Source organism: Blastomyces gilchristii, assembly GCF_000003855.2.
Source record: "Blastomyces gilchristii SLH14081 genomic scaffold supercont1.43, whole genome shotgun sequence".
Classification (NCBI taxonomy): domain Eukaryota; kingdom Fungi; phylum Ascomycota; class Eurotiomycetes; order Onygenales; family Ajellomycetaceae; genus Blastomyces; species Blastomyces gilchristii.
In genome coordinates this window covers 45,535-53,909 of record NW_003101640.1, presented here as the reverse complement: position 1 = coordinate 53,909, position 8,375 = coordinate 45,535, and the positions used below count along the sequence as shown (strand labels likewise).

General features: G+C 30.6%; 1 pseudogene across 1 annotated transcript; it reads left to right on the top strand.

The window, feature by feature from the left end:
• The first annotated feature begins 634 nt into the window (after positions 1-634).
• Positions 635-722, top strand: BDBG_18016 (annotated as a pseudogene). The gene has a single exon. The product of its transcript is annotated as a tRNA-OTHER (tRNA).
• The last annotated feature ends 7,653 nt before the right edge of the window (positions 723-8,375 follow it).

The following is an 8,375-nucleotide window of genomic DNA, read 5'->3' as shown; positions in this document are numbered from 1 at the left end:
TTCACTTCTGAATCTTGTAAGAGAAGTAGATTTGTAACATTATTATCTTATTAAAAGACATCCAGATATTTTTAATATTACTAAAAAAATTTTGTATGAGAATCTGTTATTATAATACAGAATAACTTTTCTAGAGCTTTTTTAATATCGATCAGACTTATAAAGTAGATTATTATATAGTTTTACTATCAGTGATCTTATCAGTGACTTCTTTTTCAGAGCATTTTATAAGTGTTGACAGAGATCTGTGTCAGATTCATAGTCTTGTGAATATCATCTTCATGAATTCTATCATTATTAGAAAATATTAAGCTTCTGTTTTAAGCATTCAGTAAGATGTCTTATTCAGATAGTCAGACAAGTTCTAGCATAAGATTATAGTTAAGATTATTAACTTCATATATGTAAGTATCTTCATATTGATATTCTTCAACATCTATGTTAAGTTTCACTATATAACAGATATGAATGTCTTTTGAATCATTAAATTCTGTAAGAAGTCAGAGTTTTGATAAGAGAATATACTGAAGATTATAATATCTTACAATTGAAGATTTAATCATTGTATAGTAGCATAGATCACTGTCTATCATGACTTTCATATTATACATGTTATTCATCACAGTAGATACATTCCCCGGTGGCCGAATGGTTAATGCGGCCACCCGGTAGCGCCTTGGCGTGGGAAACCAAGGCGCGTGGGTTCGAAACCCGCAGGGGATACATTAAATCCGGAACTCAAGCACCTCAGGTTTTCTAATAAATACAGAGGTGTACAAATCGCTTCAATGAATCGCTCTATGTTCCTGGGCTGGGAAGTTATTATTGCATGTATCTAATTGTCACTCCTTTGTATTTTCCTATGTTCTTGTTATCTTGGCGTGGTCTCAACACCTGTATTTCCTCCTGTATAATCAACACTTGACCTGTATTTAACATCACGCAAGGACTCATCATAAGCTCCGCTTGCATATGAGTATAATGGAAGAATAATAATAATAATAATAACAGTAGATACATGCATCACATTCATTATTATTTTCTCTTTAAATTGTTGTTGTCTGATCTCTTCAAACTTCTATTTATAAATTTAAACAGAAGCTAATCTTTTCTCTGTTTTATTAGAATATTCTCATAGTTATCTTCTGAATCTTTCTTCAATATAATATGATTAATATGAACTGCTAATGTTAATCTTTCTTTTAAATGAGAAGATACATAGGCTTATCAGCAGTTGAAAGTGATATGTTCTGATCAGTTACAATTGATACACATCTCTCATTAATGTCAATCAGCGACTTCTTCACAAGTGATCTTAGAGACTCAGAAGTCTGTTCAGACAGTGAAAACTCTTGTTTATGTATAGACATTTGAGTTCACTCAATTCATGACATCTGCATTGTTATTCTTTGACATAGATATATAGTTGACTGAGATGTAATATCTTCTGCTACTGTTCTGTATACTCTTAAGCTTGATGAGATAATCATTTAATATTTAGAGTTGTATATAGATGTCTTCGTAGATCTGGTCTTTGTCTACACTTATAAGAGTCTGTAGAAGTTTGAAAGTTAGTGTCTTCTTAAGCATGCTAATCTTCATTTAATTCTCTTAAGATTGATTATCTGTTTCTAGAATCCTGATGTTCAAATCAGAGATAAATGTTGTAAGAGAAGTATTTCTCTGTCAGACACTCTGTAATCAATCTAGTATCTTCTATTACATAGCAGTATCTTGAAACAGAATATTAAGATATTTGATTAATGTTTTCATATGTATGTAATAGCAGTTTATATATCTTCATTCATGAATGAAACTTCTGTCTTAAGAAATTCTTCAATTAATCATTGATATATCAATCTTGATTAGTTAACAGATCAATGATATCTTCATCTACACTTAGTTTCATAAGTATTTTCAATCTTCATGATGAATAGAGAGTGAGATCAGAAGTATTAAAATATGTAAGAGCATTTAAGTATTTCTTCAGTGTTTATATTGTGTTTATATTTGATTCTGTCATTGTTGAAATTGTCTGTACAGAAGTTTCTTATTGAGACAATCATTGAATTTCTTCATATTAATGTTATTAAGTCACATGCATATCAGCTATCTATTGTTGTTATTAGACTGACTGTGTGACCGTGTCTGAGACCAGAACTAGATTTTTTGATAGTCTCATTATCAATTCGACTGATCCAATTACACGGTTTTAACATTAGATAGTAGTCTCATACTGTCTCAGTGAGACTTACTGTCTACTCTTGTCACATTTTTCAAATAAGATCATGATTTCCACTTCTCAATTTAAATTATTTTTATTGCTTTAAATGACTTTAAATCTCATTTGAGTGTTATCAAAAAGTGTTACTTTTTAAAAAATTAAAAATAGTCTAAAAAAAACCTTAAAATGTCTAAAAATAGTAACTTTATGCTGAGAATGAAACTAAATGAAATCAAATGAAATCACTTTCTTATTTTTTTCAAGTCATGATTTCATTTTAAGATCTGATATATAGTCACTTTGCATGTTTTTTTAATGACTAGTCTTAGCGGGATTCATGCCAAGAAATGTTTGAGACCAGATCAAATGGGATCAAACGTGAAATTCATGGTCCCGGCGGCCAGTCTAGTTGTTGTAATTTTAACATTGCTCAGAGTTACTGTGACACTGTGTCTATGCTTATATTTGAGAGTTCTCTCATATTATTAGTAGATATAGCTATATTGTTCATCAGATGTATAATATCTGTGAAATCAGAAGAAGTGTAATTGTATAAATATCTTATCTATTTAAGATATCAGAACTCTCAGGTCTTTCACTGACATTCTCTTTATATAATTTTATTCTTTTCATAAGATATTGTAAGGGGCCTACGCCGAATAGATCGGTATTATATTGATAGGTCTTATATAACAAAGATAAAAATGTTAGAGAAGGAAAGAAAGAGAAAGTGTGAGAATTGATGATTGAGGTGAATATTTATACGTGTATGTGGTGGCATACGTGGTGGAGCTTCAGAGTGGAAGAATATATGCGTGTTCATAGCAGCTGAGAATTGATGATTAAGAATGGCCAAGAATCAGAGTGTATGTGTTTGAGAATGAAGTGATTGTAATCTGTGAAGTGTAATGAAATAGTCTATATAATTGATCAGGTGCAGCCTGCTACATTAACCCTCTCTTTCAGAAGCAGTTCTCATTGATCAAGAGCTGCTGTTTCAGATAACACAGAACTCAGAGTTCAGGTCAGTTAATTATAGCTGACTCATTTCACAAGATATTACTGGCTGCAGTCACAGAGTCTCTTATCAAGAATATTCTCAATCTCTCACTCAAGCTCATTATCTTCTTCTATGATGTCTGGTGACTGTCAGTCAGAAGTCAGTTGAGAAGAGAACAGATCAGTGACAGCATGACAGAGCAAGCTTGTGTGAAATATATCATGAATTCTTGATGATGTATTAAGACAGTAGTTGTGACTATCTAGAACTTCTATCACTTTATACTTAGTATGGTAATAATCTAGTGTATGAGATAAATGTGTGATTTATATATTCTTAAGATTCAATTATATCAGATCTTCTATCTTATATTGTTCAGCAGAATCTCAGTGAATATTGATTTAATTCTCTTGATCTTGTTTTATAGTTATCATGAAGACCTCTGCTCAATTGCAGATATCTCAGAGCTTTATTATTATATTATCAGCAATCTGAATTGAACTGTAAGAGTTTGATATGAACTGTGTGATCTCTAGAAGATTCAACACTTTCATGTGATATTTATATATAAGAAAGAACAGGCTTACATCTGTTGAAATAGCATCTCAACTGTTAATAGCAATCTCTGTGTGTAGAAGAAGATTATATCAATTGTCTTATAAGTGATTACAGAACTTATAGAGATAATTCTTCACAGTCTGAATTATCTGTTCTGATGTATCATCAGTCTTGAGATGATAGGCAGTTAATAAACAGTGTGTAATCTTGAGAACTTGACAGATTCTTGTTCAGAGAGTGCTCACAAATTAACAGCTCTGATTTAATACTATAGATCTCAGTAATTCATATATTCAATAGAATAAGCTCTGTAGAAAAGCTTTGATAACTTGTTCAGCATTTATCTTATTACAAGATTTCAATATTACATCTTTACTCAGTTAATTCATGATGATCAGAATGTTTCTATAACTCTTGCTCTCAGATAGATTGATAGTGAAGTCAATTACTACATCTTACCAGATTCTATCAGAGATATTAAGTGATTTCAATAGATCTTTTCTACAGTTCTTTCATAAGATAACAGAAGAACAGTGATTACAGTTTCAGATAAAGTATCTGATACTGTTTAATATCTTGAGTTAGTAGAACTCTCAGAAGATCATTCTATACAGTTATTTACAGCCTGAATAATCAGTTATATACAAATCATACATCTCTTGCATTATCTGAGTGTGTAAGAGTTTGAAGTAAGAGACTCAGTATTATTCACAGAATTGTAGAGTGTTATTATCATTGATTGAATATTCTGAGATATCAGTTCTTATATATAGTTCTGAAGGAAATCAGAGTGCTTCTTAATATACTGCTTCAGTGAGAATCTGAAGAAGTTCATCTATCTCAGCTACTGTATATCACAGTTCATTCAGTATAGAGAAAGTGAAGATATCAATGACAGTTCTAACTGAAGAAGCATATATAGTATCATGAACTGTTTTATCTTGATTAACTAGTATCTTCAGATTTAAGAGTCAGTGCTCTCAGTTTATTCAGTAAGTATCTGTTACATCAGATGATATATCTTACTCTTGTTATAAGAGAACATCTATCATTGAGTTCTGGCTATCAGAATGATAGTGTATTGTAAAATGAAAGTGACTTAAGAACTCAGATCATTGTATCTGTTATTCAGTGAGTTTATAAGTAGTTATAAAGTATTTGAGATTCTTATAATCTGTGACTATTTTAAATTCAGAGATACTTCAGAGTTCAGAGTCTCATTCTTCTAAACAGTGTATAATTGTGAGAAGTTTCTTATCATAGATCTTATAATTGCATTCAGCAGGACTCAGTTTCTTAGATATGAAGACATATAATTATAGAACATCTTTATCATCATATTATAATATTGCTTCTTCTATTACATAGTCAGAGAAATCAGCTTCAATAACTGTCTTATAATCAGAATCAAATATTATCAGTAGAAAAGTATTAATAAACATCTTCTTCATCTATATAAATACAGCTTTGACATTCACTGATTATTGAAATACTGAGTCTTTCTTAGTGAGATCTGTAAGTGATCTTATGATATCTGAGAAGTTTTGTATGAATTACTGATAGAAGTTAGCAAATCTGATGAAGTTTCATACATCTTTCACAGTATATGAAGCTTTTCATTCAAGAATGACAGAGACTTTCTCAGGATTTATTTGAATTCTCTTACCAGCTTCTATAATAAAACTCAGATACTTGATACTCTTGACTTTAAAATCACACTTATCAATATCTATTGATAGTTCTGCTTCTTGTAGCTGTTGTAATATCTTTTACATATACTCTTGATATTCTTTTCTGAATTCATCAGTGAAGATGGGAATGTCATCTAGATAAGCAGATACAAACTTATCAAGAAAATCTTGAAGTGTTCAGTTGATATACTTCTGAAATATACTGAGAATATTAGTCAGTTCAAAGAATGTGACTATTCATTCAAAGAGATTATAATATATTCAGAATACTGTAAGTCATTCATCTTCTTTAATGATACAAATCTTATGAAATACAGTGATGATATCTAGTTTTATAAACTATTAAGCTTGTCTGATTCATGCTAGAGTTTCATTGATAAGAGATAAGAAATATTGATCTTTCTTTGTTAATCTATTCAGATCTCAGTAGTTCACATAGAATCAGAGTTCTTTATCTGATTTCTTTACAAAGAGAATAGAGACTGTGATGAAAGAGTTGCTAATGTGTATGAATTCCTTATTCAACAGATCATTGAGTGTCTTTTGAAGAAGAAGAAGTTCATCTTAGAACATGTTATAAAGAGAGTCTCATAACAGTTCAGAGTTCTTATCATTCTTTTTCTCTAACTTGATACTATGATTCACTTCAGAATGTTGTAAGAGAGGTATGTTTGTAATATTATCTTGTTAAGAGATATCTAGATATTCATAATATTATTGAGAGAGTTTTGTATGAGAATCTGTTATTATAATACAGAATAATTTTTCTAGAGTCTTTTTAATATCAGTCAGACTGACAGAGTAGATTGACATATGATTCTGCTATCAGTGATTCTTTCAGCAACTTCTTTTTCTGAGCATTTTATAGATGTTAACAGAGATCTGTGTCAGATCAATAGTCTTATGAATATCATCTTTGTAGATTCTATTATTATTAGAGAATATCAAGCTTCTGTTTTAAGTGTTTAATAAGATGTTCTATTCAGATAGTCAGACAAGTTCTAATATAAGATTATAATCAAGATTATTAACTTCATATGCATAGACATCTTCACATTGATGTTCTCTCACATCTCTAATCAGCTTCATCATGTAACAGGTACAAATGTCTTTTGAATCATTAAATTCTATGAGAAGTCAAGATTTTGATAAAGAGATATGCTGAAGATTATGATGTCTTACAACTGAAGATTTTATCATTGCATAGTAGCATAGACTGCTGTCTATCATGGCTTTCATATTATACATGTTATCAATCACAGTAGATACAAGAATTGCATTCATTGTCATCTTCTCTTCAAATTATTGTTGTCTGACCTTTTCAAGCTTCTGTTTATGAATTTGAACAGAAGCTAATCTTTTCTCTGTTTCACTGAGACATTTTCATAGTTATCTTCTGAATCTTTCTCTAATGTAATGTGATTGATGTGAACAGGCACTGATTCATTCTTTGAATGAGAAGATGCTGATCTTTCTCTTAAGTATAAAGACATATAGGTTGATTAGCAGTTGAAAGTAATATATTCTGATCAGTTACAGTTGATGCACACTTTATATTGACATTGATCAGTGACTTCTTCAGAAGTGATCTCAGAGACTCAGAAGCCTGTCTGAACAGCAGAGACTCTTGCTTATATATAGATATTCAAGTCTACTCAATTCATGGCATCTGCATCATTGTTATTTCTTAGTACAGGTGTATGAGTCACTGAGATGTAATGTCTTCTGTCACTATTCTGTATATTCTTGAGTTTGATAAGATGATTATTCATTATTCAGAGCTGTGTGCAGAAGTCTTCATAAGTCTGATCTTTGTCTGCACTTACAAGAGCCTGTAAGAGTTTGAAAGTTAATGTCTTCTTGAGTATGCTAATCTTTATTTGATTCTCTCAAGATTGATTATCTACTTCTAGAATCTTGATGTTGAAGTCAGGAATAAATGTTGTAAGAGAAGTGTTTCTCTGTCAGATACTCTGTAATCAATCTAATACTTTCTATTGTATGACAGTGTCTTAGAACAGAATATCAAGATATTTCATGATATTATCAGGTGTTTACAATGCTGATTCACATGCTTTCATCTGTGAATGAAACTTCTGTTTTACACAATCTTTCAATTATTCATTGATATATCAATCTTGATTGATTAATGAATCAATGACATCTTCATCTACACTCAGTTTTACAAGCATTTCCATTCTTCATAATGAGTAGAGAGTGAGATTGAAAGTATTGAAATATACAGAAGTATCTAAGTGTTCTTTCAGTACTTTTGTATTCAATTCTGTAGATATTGAAATTATGTGAGTCAATTGTTGAATCTCTTTGTATTGAAGTTATTGAGTCATGTGCATGTCTGCTATCTATTACTGTTGTAATTTCAACATTGCTCAGAGTCACTGTGACATCATGTCTATACTTATATTTGAGAGTTTCATATTCTCATTAGACATGATTATATTGATTGTCAGATGTGTAATTATATTCTCATATATCTGAGTGTCAGAACTCTCAGGTCTTTCACTGATATTCTCTTGTAAAATCTTATTCTCTTTGTAAGATCTTATTGTGAGGCCAGGGTGACTGATGAGCAAGCTTCTATCTGAGAACTTAGTGTCTGCTTGACTGTGTTTTCTCTTTCTTACACATCATTACATGTTCAGATATCTCTCAATGAATAATTATTCCTGATGAGAAGATGATGTGTGAATAATTGTTTTCTAATAAGAAGACAATGAATGTTTTTATAGTGAAAGAGGCCTACACTGAATAGATTAGTATTATATTGATAGATCTTATATAACAAAGATAAAAATGTTAGAGAAGGAAAGAAAGAGAAAGTGCAAGAATCAGCAATTGAGATGGATATTTATATGTGTATGTGGTGATGTATGTGGTGGAG